Below are 13,258 nucleotides of genomic sequence, written 5' to 3'. Positions count from 1 at the left end.
AACCTCCCTCCAAAATATGACATTTTCATTATGAATATTCATGCAAACATGACATCAAATTTATCCAATTTTTTCTTATTTAAAACCACATTTAAGGATCTTTCTGTATTAAATGACTTCCTAATTTATGTATTATTGTTCTATTAACAGAATTTTTCATCAAATTCTTTAGCATGTGAGTCTGTCGCCCAACAAAAGACCAAAAGATCAAAGAGATTTGCTGCTTTTTATTGAAGAATGGAGATTTTGGAAGATACAAGGTTGTATTTACTTTGCTTGAGAATATTTTGAAAAGGCAGTTTAACGCAGAGAGAGAAGAGAAGATGGGGGTTCTTTCCTGTTTCCACATTTTCCTACAGTAAGCAGAAAAAGTGTGCGAAACTCAATGTCAGTCTTGTGCAGATCTTCAAAAGTGTGTTTCTCAGGAAAAAAAAACACACACATACACACACACATGCAGCCTCCTCCCTTCATAAAAGAAAGAGAGAGTTTGAGACAGACACACCGCAAGCTCAGGAATGTGGAGTTTACATGGGCAGCTTTATTTGGCCAGAAGAGAATGTTCCCTCATTCAGCTCAGAAAGCCACATCCACACACACACACACACACACACACACACACACACACACACACACTGACACACACACATTAACTGATATTTTGTCCACTAGTTTCCATCAGAAACAAGTAGTGAACACAACACTGATACATAATCATCTTTTAAGTTGATATGTTGAACATGTTAGCAAACAGTTGTTTATTTCCACATCCAGCAGTTACGGAGCAACATTATCATTCATGTGGAGTCGTGTTTCTGTCCACCTGGTGAATGTAAGTCCAATATTCACTCTCTTTTAGCTTCTGTTTTTGGTCTCCACCAACTCCTGAGGGAAATATCTGGCTCTTTAGCTGCTAAATGCTCCACTAGCTAGTCTACAGCTAACTGTGTCTGTTTGGTGCTGAGCAGGTCCCATTGATCATAATTGGGAATGATAACACATTCACCGTATCAACTTAAAAGGTGATAATATGTCAACGTTTTCCTTACAGCTTGTTCTGCTGCCCCCAAGTGGCCAAAAAATTAGTTAGTGCAGCTTTAAATATCAGCTTCCGGATTGGTTCACAGATCTCAAACTGATAAAAAAAATTGATTGGCAACATATTTCAGTGGCAAAAGTTTAATTTAACAGACATCCACCCTGCAGTAATACAGCATGACGGTGGGAATAAGCTGAACCATTACAAATGGTACCTTTAAAATGGCTATAAGTGATATATTTTATATTAACAGTGTGTCAAATGTCAGTGTGTAATGTGTTTGGCTCGTAGTGATGAACCTACAGAGAATTATCAGTGACTCTGCAGCTCCTCTCGGCTTTACGGAGCTTTATAGTGAGTTTCAGCTCATTGTTTATCTGTCCGGCTGCAACTTTACTGTTTTAATTCACTCTCAGTGCTCTCATAGCATCGTTTTCAGAGATAAAGCTGTAAAAAGCCACTGTACACTACCTGCTCAGCAACAAACAGACATAGTTAGCTGTAGACTAGCTGGTGAACATAGTGGAGCATTTAGCAGCTAAAGAGCCAGATATTTCCCTCAGGAGTCGGTGGAGACCAAAAACAGAGCTAAAAGAGAGTGAATATTGGACTCACATTCACCAGGTGGACAGAAACACGACTCCACATGAATGATAATGTTGCTCCGTAACTGCTGGATGTGGAAATAAGCAACTGTTTGCTAACAAGTTCAACATATCAACTTAAAAGCTGGTGTGTTAAAGCTTGAGTGTGGGACTTTTGTCTCCCCCTTCTGGCAGTGAGAGTAATTACAAAAATACCATTGACATGTGCTGACATCATACGCAACCCCGTAAAATGACTCGCTTCTCCATCAGAATTTGTTCCATTCGGTCCGATAACATTTGGGAAGTCTAGAAAAACTGCACGATTGAATAATTTTATCTTTGGTGACCAGACATCCCGGTTTGAAGCTGGGTGTCCGGAGTCCCGACAGATATCTTTAACACTAAACTGTCCTGGTTTTCACCACAATTAAAATAATCATTATAATATTATACTTGTTTTCAGTGCTTACATACACTCATTATTACCTCACCCAATATAAAAACATAAACAATTCTTCCTTAATATGCATCTGAATTCAACATTGATTTGTCTGTATATGTGTCAATCAATCAATGTGTTGTTTTCAAGGCAGTTGCAGTTTAAAACTTGCAGCTCTTTCTTTCTGACAGAACCTGTCAGTATGCTAACAGTTAGCAACAGTTAGCTATCATGCCGAAAAGAGGAAATCTCTAGTGAGCATGCTCTGCCCATAGAGCAGCTGGCCAGTGTGGGATTATAAAACACCAGATTAAAAACTCTGCATACAGTGAAATACAGAGAGATTTATCTTTCTCCAACTCGTTTGGCGAGGGCTTGAATGTCACAGACGCAGGTTTAATGTGTCTTCTTGTTTTAACTGAAAACTAGTGGAGAAAAACATCAGTTATTGGAGGTTTAAGTAAGATTCTGGCTGACAGTGTCGGTGAGGATGAAAACATTTAGATGCAGTCTTTGTATCGCAGTCCCACCCAGCCACCACCAAAACCTCCAAGCAGCTCCACAACAATCTCCCTGCGGCTGCAGCCTCCATGACCTCAGGGGAGATGCGATCGTACAAGCTCCTAGAAAGAAAAAGACACACATGTGCATGCATGCATACACCCTAAACCACAACTGAGTTACAGGTGGGTGAGCAGTAGAAGACCACACAAGGCGTCCTCACACCGAGGACTATAAAATCTTCTCCACTTGATTTAAGGCAGTTCTGTAAATACATACTATAACTCACACACATGCAGCATTACTGTGCATGATGATATTGCCCAGCCCTGAGCCCAGACTCTGTCATTAGAGAGGAGTTCAGCGGGGCTTCACATCTCCACTAAATTACACACTTTCATTGCTGAACCTCAGAAAGCTTCCAAGATGTTCCTGCAACAAAGATACAGGGGGGGGGGGGATGAAAGTGAACTGCGGTCACTTCAGTTCTACTTTGCATAAATAGTTTCGGGCTTTCCAGAGCTGAGGTGTGTCTGGAAAAAAACACAAACAACATATTGTGAAACACAAGAGAAAGTCAAAGAGTCAGAGAGATGAAAGGAAGAGATGAACTGGATTGTTCACAACAATAACTTACAAAACAAATAATTTCAATAAATGTTCAAATGATCCAATATTTCAGCAAAAATCAAAGATTAGAGAAAAAGTCCAAAAACTGAAAACAGATTTGTGTATCAGAACTTTGTTTTTTCTTCTTTCCTCTCCCATTAATCATCTCACCACCCCTCAGATTTATCTGATGACCCTTTGGAGGGGCCCGACCCCTAGGTTGGGAACCACTGGACTAAACTAGCTAACTGTATATAAAGTAGTGTAAACTAGCTCCACCTCCAGCAGCTACAACAGTAACATGCTGCTCTAACACTGATGCTTCACTATTAATAATCTAATGATGTCATATATAATAATATATCAGTCAGAGGGACCAAACCACTACTTTTACTGCAATACTTTAACTACATCAAGCTCATAATACTTATGTACTTTTACTGCAATACTTGAACTACATCAAGCTCATAATACTCATGTACTTTTACTGTAGGAGGATTTTTCATGCAGGACTTTTACTTGTAATGGAGTATTTGTAAAGGATCTGAGTGCTTCTTCCATCACTGCAAAACTCCAACATGTTATAAAATACAACATATCAGACTTCAGGAACAGAACGATAAAGTTCTGGACTTATTTCCATCGTTGTCTCGGGTTTTCTCACAGTCATCAACTATTTAACAAGATGGAATCAGGTGTTTGTTGTCTGACATGATGAACTATTACAAAATAAGCTCTAAAACATAGATAACTGAATCTTAACAACAAACAATCAATAAAATGTTTTTAGGAAGTACTTAAAAGACTGTAACATTGAAAGATATCTACTTGATTTGACTCATTTGGATGCTGAAGCTTCATATTAGCTTCAGATAAACTTTTAAATCCATTTTTGCACAGAAGGAGGACTGTGGATTTTGTCCTCCATCACTTCCATTGTAAGGTCATTATGAAGGGATCTTCTAATGGTCAGTATGAACAGGAGGAATGATTACAGCAAGAAAAACAGCTTTAATGTTCATTTGGGCTAATGACTGTTGGTTTAAGACACACTTGAAAAAGTCACGCCTGCTTTTATTTACTTAGTGCCTACAGTGGAGATAAGAGTCTACAGACATTCTTGCAGCTCTGAGAGGCTGTACTACCACTGCATTCATGTCATACTGGACTTACAAGTTTCCAACTTGTAAATAGCGTTCAAGTCTTTATTGCGACTGGGAAACTGGGATTTCTCTTAAAGCTCTGATAAATCTGACATGGCGCTTCATAATATGAACATGTCTGAAAATGTGATTAAACCCCATTTCTGTCAATGAACAGTATTTTAAACCCTCATATCAATTATCAAACAGCCTTCCTGAGTTGTAAATCCGATCTTTACCATCCATCCAACGCAGTGGGAACGCAGCAGTAGTCACAGCGACGCTTTGAGCTAAATGCTAACACATCTTATGCTGTGTCTCAAATCGCATACTTCTGTACTTACACTTAACATTTTGAGTGCATAAGTGCGTTCACACTGAGAAGTATGGAAAAATGCAGTGCACTGTGAGTTCCCGGATGGTGCACTCAAAACAGTCAAAAAGTTGAGTGTGGAACTATGGACACTTCTCGCCCTCAATGGTCGCCATCTTGGCTACGTAGCGGAAGGGGAGGGACCACTTTTCAAACTGGAAATGGCGGCCGAGTACGTTGTAACTACGGTGAACATCGCCACATTATACAAATGTAAGTTATACATGTGTTTTTTAGCACTAAGCACCACTATACTGTTGTCTGATATAAGCCATTAGTATGTTTTTTGGGTTAATTTAGCAGTCTGTAATGATTTCGTAGGGCTAACCATAACGCGAATGCTAACACTAGCTAATGCTAATTTGCGATTGTCATTTCCTCTAAGTGCACAACGGCTGTGTTTGATTTGAGACAACACTACTCTGTCAAAATTCACTCACTACGCCAGTAAGTACATATTGTACACAGTGTACTACATGAAAGTGTACTAACAGAAGTATGTGATTTGAGACACAGCTTTAGTGTAGCTTCTTAGCATGCTAACATTTGCTAATTAGCACTGAACACTACCAACAGTTAATGATAATGGAAATGTCAATGTTTTTACATGTATTTAGTCGTAAAGGCCCCCCTCCATTCCAGGCGTAGAGGGGAACCTATGTGGCCGCAATACTGATGAAGAACATGAAAGGCCGTGGAAGAGGACCCACTTCCTCTGTAGATATAAAGGGCTCATTCTAAACTAAAGGAAACACAACAATTATTACATTCAGGTGATTATTCACTAATTAAAACATACTTATGAATATTATATTCCATTTCTGCTGAGCCCGTTCCGCCAGATGCCATTAATTTCTACACACTGCACCTTTAAGTCTGGACTGCTGACACTGCAATCCCTACAGCCAGGCTGCTAACGTGGCCAAAAGCTAAACTTGGACCAAATATTGCACAAGTTTTTAGTTTCTCTGGCTCCCAGTCACTTATAGGTTGGACTTGTTACCCTCCACGTATGAGGCACCTCTGTATTTAAATGAGTTGTTGTCCACTGATCTTTGGGAGGGAGGAGACTTTTGGCTGAAAACTAAAGATTGTGGAGCTTTTTGCTGCTGTTGCTCCACGACTGTGAAACAGCCTCTGACAAAGTCTCCGAGACAATCAGTCACACCTTTAAAAAGCGTCTAAAAAAAGACTCACTGATGATGAATTTGTTCCATTCGGGGCAGAAAGGCAGCAAGTTAAATACCAGGACTCTATCTCATCTCATCAGCTATGACAAGTCAGACTGTCCTGTGAAAAAAAAAAATTGTAGCATAAAAAAAACAATTAAATCTGGTTATGTCAATCGGATAAGTGACATAAATTTAACTTCACATGAGATGCTCCTGAGACAAAGTAAATATGAAAATACTCATCTCATGGTAACACAAGTGAATTTTTAGCTTTCTCTTGATTTTGTAAATTTATTCCTCCTTGCTTTTTTTAATCTCCCTCTTTCCTCTTTTCTTCTTCCTTTAAAGCACTTCTTTGAATTCATTTAATAGAAATAAAGTTTGTTTGTTTGTTGGGTGAATCTGATGAGAGGAGCACCTGTGTTTGTTGCCGTAGGAGTGAAGAAAAAAAAAAAAAAAAAGTCTTGTGGCCGGTTTTGGTGACCAGGAATGTGCTTTTTTTCTATTGGCCTGGCACGTCCTGGCTCTGCTCCGCTCTGCTCTGCTCTGTCCAGAGTCTGGGGTTTGGCTCTGGCTCCAGGTTTGGGTGGGTCCAGACTGGTCTGGCTGTGTGGTTTAACAGGGTCAGTAGTTAGCACTGGGCTGGGGCCGGGGCTGCTGCGGATTTGGCTCTCCGAATCACAGAGACATCTGCTGAAAGCTTACAGGGAATGTCCAAAATAATGACTGAATATAACTCTCCTCTGCTGTTAGAAGCCTGCAGGACTGATTATTGCCTCATACTGATGCCGTTTAAGCTGCTTCCCCCACACACACACACACTGGGAAAATAACTTTAGTATCGGGGAAACAAAAACATTCTCAAATTTATTTCAAATACTTTCCAGGATTCTCGAAACTGTCCCCTCCGTCTGGTCTCATGACACATAAAAACTGTGTGGGCATGTTTGTGTTGGCAGCTTGTTTTCTATGCATCACATTCTGTGCATTCATCTTGGTCCTTGTTTAGCATCTCTTAAACTCTATTCATGGTGGTGGGTTTTTTCAGCACAAACTCAGCTATAAGTCTGACTTTTCATCTTATGGAGTCTTGAGGAAAAACACATACATACTTTTCATATTTGGACCCCTTATCATTAGTCTGTATACCAAATTTTCATTCATAAAAACCTCATCAATTTTAAATAAATGGGTTATTAATCCTTAATGAAGCTTTCAGAGAGTAGAGGGAGTGTGTTCGTTAGGTTTTACACTATTTATTTATAGATTGTGATATTATGATGTGAAGAATGCTTTTGAATGGTTATTTTTGAATTTTTGGATAAATACGGGTCAAATTTAACCCAGAACAGAACTACATGTATAAAAATGTGTCAATCAGCTGAACAGAAATAAAAAAAACAATGTTTAATATTTCCATCTTTGTAGATTCTGCGTCACTTTCAGAAAAGTCATAAAATTTCAGGCTGTGTTTCGGGTGTTTTTACTGCTGTCAAATGTTTAACAGGCCCATTTTTTTCAGTGTCATCTGCGAGTCCAGGTGAATGTAATTAACTAACTGAACTACTGTAGTAGGAACGGACAGAAACTCAGCAGGACTCTGTGATCAGAGGGACCTGGATTATATTCCTGTAACATCTGCTTGTGATTGAATGTTCACTTTGAGTATGATTTAAAACACACACACACACAGAGACACACACACAGACACACACAGTGTTTCCATCACTTCACAGGACGTTACAACAATGGGCCTCATATTAAGAAGTATGAACAGATTCATCCTTAAGAGGCATGTACGAGTGATTTAAAAACATTTGTAGTATTCGTCGTCAATTTTCTCTGAGGTCTGAAAGAAATTTCAGAGGTCAGACCTGTCGTACGAGTCATGAACAGACAGTTTAAAATATACCTGTCTGTTCATACAATCTTCTATAATAGGCTGTAATATTGTCTGTCACATGACCACCTCTCATGTTATAGAGCATTTTGCTTTAGAAAGACGTTTTTTAGCATCTAACTTCATGTCAAAGCTGTTTATTTCTGTCACAGTGCAGCTCTGCTCTGATGGATTCATGTTTTCTAATAGTTTCAGCTCCTCTAATATGATTACTGACTCTGATAAATGTGTCTCAAACTCTTCTTTTGGGAACATTTTTTGTAAATAAAACTCGCCCACAAACAGTGAGTCGCCTTATATGGACATTTTAATGAGTGTTGATGATGCTAATGATGAAATCTCAGGAATGTTCAGCTCCTCATGAACAGGTGACATTCATCAGGCTGTAACCACAGATTTGCTACAGTTTGTTTTGACGTTAAGAGACAAACAAACCTCACAGAGAAAAGTCAAGAGAGGTTTAGGAGAAGAAAATGAACCATAACTTTACCCTTAAACCAATTCTTCACTCTAAAATTTAACAATTTATGTTATGGGACTTGCTTTTTGTTCCCAAAAGAGAGGCGAGTCCCCACAATGTATATACAGACTTATGTCCCCACAACATTAGCAATACAAGTACACACACACACACACACACACACAATATCTGTATTCACATCCACCCACAGAACAATATGATGAAATGTGTGTTATAGTTCACTGTGTGTACTTTCTATACTGTTTATTTTCAATGAAACCCAGTTTAGCACCGACATTGACTCACATATACAGACGCATTTAATATTGTATATACATCTGCTTTATACAGACAGAGAAAAATAAACAGTCCTGAGACAAAAAACACTTATAGTACCCTATAAATAAGGTATGTGGAAACTGGGTTACCTAATAGATGCTGAAAAGACTTTTGAGTGTAATTTGAGCAAAACAGGAAATAACAGTCCTCCCCTCACAGTTCATCCGTCACACTGCAGTGGTCCTGGTTTATGTGCTGAGTTTACAACATTTGGACATCATTTGGACTCCTGACTGTTGTTTTAAAGAGGATATATTCTGCACATCTCCAGGTGTATATTTATATTCTGGGGCTCTACTGGAATATCTTTGCATGATTTCCAGTTAAAAACTCCTTATTTATCTTCTACTGGTCCTTTATGCAGCCTCTCAGTTCAGAATCTGTCTGAAACAGGCCTTCTCTTTAAGCCCCGCCTCCTGATGAGCCCACTCTGTTCTGATTGGTCAGTTTCAGGAAGCTTCGTCATGGATGTATTATAAGAGCTGGATACTGGACTAAAAATGGCGCCCATTCAGTCCTATAGGAATTGCTCGCCTGGCGTATACGCCGAAAAAAGTTTCTAGCTTCCGGGTTTGCTTCCGTGTTGTGCGGCCCACTGAATATCCGCAGTAGTGTTTCCCCCGCTGGCCCCGCCCATGAGCTCGGCCCATAGACTTTACTTTGTGATGACGTCACGGATTTTTAAATCGCTTTTCTCGGCTCGAGGAAAGTTTTATAAACATAAAACCTCCATGGATCAAAAGTTCATAACAGAAAGAGTCATAATTGGCGTTGTTTGCAATTTGAGGTGTCCTGTCAACAGTTTTACAGGCGTCTCTTTTACAGTGGTGGTCTATGGGGAAAATCCTTTTTGGGCCGAAGGGGGATTTTTCGCTGCAATACCACGAGTGGCCACTGGGAAAAATTGGCTGCAAGGCAGAGCGGTGGCGCCCTATCCAGCTCTTATTATATGTCCATGGGCTACGTAAACAAACTATAGTAGCAGGATTTCACTTCTTTTTCTTCTTCTTTCTTCTACAAATGTCAGCTTCTCAAATCCATCCATCAACATTGGAGCTGAATCACATCTGAAATATGAGAGTGAACAAGGCGACAGATCGGACGGCCGTTTGTGGGCGTGTGCGAACAATCTGATGTCATCACAAGGAGGAAGTAGAGGTAACATTTCTACATACGTTCAACTCAAATTTTGGAACTTTGACCGTGTTTAACATCTGACATCATAACAGGATATAAATAACAGAAAATCAATAAAAGCATGATATGCTTCCTTTAAGACGAACTTAATCCAAATCACAGAAATTGTGATCCTATCTTTTCAGCTCTGTGATTGGTTGTTTCTTGTCGAATTGCACCGTGGGAGTTGTGGTTTACTTCTTCTCTGAAGTCTTTATGTCCACAGTCTTGTACCTTCAACTTTTTCATCAAAGAACTAGATATTTTCTAGCACAGCTGTTCATCTTTTGTTCTGATGATTCAACCAGGAGAGTTTCATGTTGATCCAAACTGTGGAAGACAAAACTGTGAGTCACTAACAATGTTTATGAGAAAATATCTCCTCCCACTTCAGCTCTCTAAAGTGCAGGTTGGCAGACGCAGGTGGTGAGCACAAGTTTGGTACAGTGGTGCCAAACTCTACAACCTCACCGCAGGAATCTGCACACAATCACTGCACCGACTGTTGACCGTGACAGTGACTTAACCTTAACAAACTTGATGATTGATGATCTTTCCCAAAACCTTAATCAAGTTGTTTTTGTGGCTAAAACTAACCAGACGTTCAGATCAGAAAATGGTTATATGTGACGTTCTGGATGGCAATCACAAATAATGTATTATACCTGAGAAACTGGTTAAAGTCCAGGTTTGTAAATCTTGTAATCACTATGTTCAATAAATTATCTGAATATAGAGTTTATGTAAATTAACTTTAGGATGTTTAAAGAGTTTGCTAAAATGTCAAAAACACATTTTTTTAATCTTAACAGAGCATAGAAAAAGTTCAAATTGTGTCACTCACCTTTTAAACGTTTAATTCTGCCTCCACATTCAGATACCGAGAGGTTGCGAGTAGCTCTCCATTAACTAGCAGTAATAGGTTCAGCAGTCGTGTTCTGTAAATTACAAAGTCCCTTCCTGCATTTGTGTTTGTCCTGTAACAGGTGCAGAAAAAAAAAAAACGAGTGCAGTCGGGCCTCTGAAGGTACAATATAACCACAGAATGTAAAGACAGAATACCAACACACCCTAACCCACATTTCAAGAGGAATCAAAGCCACATCCTCAGGCTTGTGGGCAGCAGGATGTTAAAAGTTGTATATAATTCAATGAAAATATTGGTTTTCCTGTAAATCCCACTCTCCCTTAATGCTATTAATGTGTTCCCAAAACAATCTTTGTTCTGCTTCTGCGCTGTTTCTGTACTGAACCGAATGTTGGAAAAAATAATATTTTCATTTGCTGCATTTAGCTGATTCATCACATATAAAACCATCTGCAGACGAACAGACTTTATCTCACTCGCCGGTGTCCAACTGTCATATACAGAGTAGTTTATATGTGCTGTTTATGAGACATTTAGCATACCATCAGTACCAACATGGACTCTGATCATCTTATTGATACAAGCTTTTTCGGAGCTCAATCATTAAAATATAACAGCTGTGTTGCATTGTTCCAACACCTCCCATTAGACTGCTGTTATAAAAACCCTTCACATACAGTTTGTATTAAAATGATGCAACGGCTGCATGTAATATCAAGAAAGTTACTGCTGATGCAATGTGAACATTTTATCATTTTGCTGTGAATGTGTGTATGGAAACATAAACATATTGAGCAGTATGGAGGTAAAATAGTTGGTAAACTCCACTTGATTTTTAGCCAAGCTAGCAGCATGCTAACAAACATTAATGTTCCCCCAGAGGATGAATCCTAATGAATCTGGTGATCCCCTGACTTTCCCTCTAACTTTTTCCAACAGTTCATGATATTGAGTCGACAGGCATTAACAAACAACAGATAACCTCTGTCCATTTCCTTTTTTGAAGCCTTCATAGTCCCAAGCAAGGGTTAAAGTGGGATTTGGCAGGTAGAGGAACCAGAAGATCCAGTGTAGTGGTGCAACGGGGAAAAATGACTCAACTCCAAATAACTCCCAGATTGATTTGTACCGTGACCTCCAGTGAACTTCTTTTCTTTGTGGGCAAGCTACAGCTGACCTTCTTTTAAGCAGCCGTGTCTTGCTGTGCAGCATCTGAATTAACCAGATAACTTCAGATAACGATCAGTGACGTCTGCATTACACAGAACTACTCTCCGGAGACTGAAAACATGATGCTGTTATTAGTCTTTGGGGCCGTTTCTAAACAAACTAACTAATAGTTTCTGGACAACAACAGAGGAATAAGATATATCAGGCTTTAGATAAACACATAATTCTTGTTAGTAGATCAGTTCATTGTTGGTTTGGCTCCAAATATGAGATTTCTTGACAAGAAGAGAAATATGGAAAATCGCCAGACTTAACCTTTAACTGAGCTGCTCTACAATCTTTCCATTTACTCCCTGGCAACAGCAGAAGTGCCCTGGTTGGGAATCGCTGCTCTAGAGGACATCGGATTTAGAATTTCCTTTAGTTTATTTTCATATTGTGTGTTTCACCTTCGTGGAAATGGATTCGTATGTATCGTTGTGGGAGTTTAGGAGCTTAAACTCGCGTCGTTGCGGTCGCTATGAGTTAACTGAATATCGGTCAGCTGAATTAAATGAATATATAATGTTGAGGGTTGAGATTCGGTGAAAGATCAGCCATGCAGAAGTGTCTGTTTGGTAGAACGGATCACAATAGTCTCTCTGTGCTCTCTGTCTCAGCCCTCTCTGCTCTGTTGTGCACTCACAAACACCCAAAAGCATTGTTCACAGCCTGACACTCTCAAACACACATTATGCCAGTTTGCCAATGAATCCACAATGGAATCCATCTGTGGGACATTCACTGTGTGTGTGTGTGTGTGTGTGTGTGTGTGTGTGTGTGTGTGTGTGTGTGTGTGTGTGTGTGTGTGCTGGGTGGTGATGTAACCAGGATTAGTCTAAACAGCTGATTATGATCACAGGAAAGTGATACAGAGACATTCAGAAACTTTCTCCACTCATTCTTCATGCATGCCGAGTTTTTAGGTCACAGACAGAATATTTCTGTAGTTTTAATGTCGTTTTAGAAGCAACAGTTGAACACAAAAAAAACTAAGTTTTACTTGTAGTTTCTACTGTCTGATTCTGATTCTTCTTTAACAGCAGTGGTGCAAACAGATTGTATTTACTCAAGTACTTAAACTTTACTAGAGTATTCCCATTTTATGCTACTTTATACTTCTCTACATGTCACTAGTTACTAGTTTCATAGTTTTAGGATGAATAAATATGATTGCTACAGATTAAAATACTTTGAAATTAGCTCCACCATGACCTGTTACACTAAAATGCTGCTCACACATTAAATAATCTGTGATTAAATTCCAAAAATTATGATGTAACACTCTAAAACGGGGCCTTTGTTCAAAATGAGCAATCATATGAAACATAATTATGTTTTGCTGTTTGTTATTCTTTATCAACCCGGGGTCGAACAAGGAAAAGCAAAACAAACCAAATACAAAGATCAGAAAATAAGTGAAATAACTCTACGTATGAAAAGA

This window comes from Thunnus thynnus, chromosome 19 (assembly GCF_963924715.1).
Source record: "Thunnus thynnus chromosome 19, fThuThy2.1, whole genome shotgun sequence".
Lineage (NCBI taxonomy): Eukaryota > Metazoa > Chordata > Actinopteri > Scombriformes > Scombridae > Thunnus > Thunnus thynnus.
The sequence above is the reverse complement of the archived record's forward strand: the minus strand, read 5'-3'. Positions refer to the sequence as shown.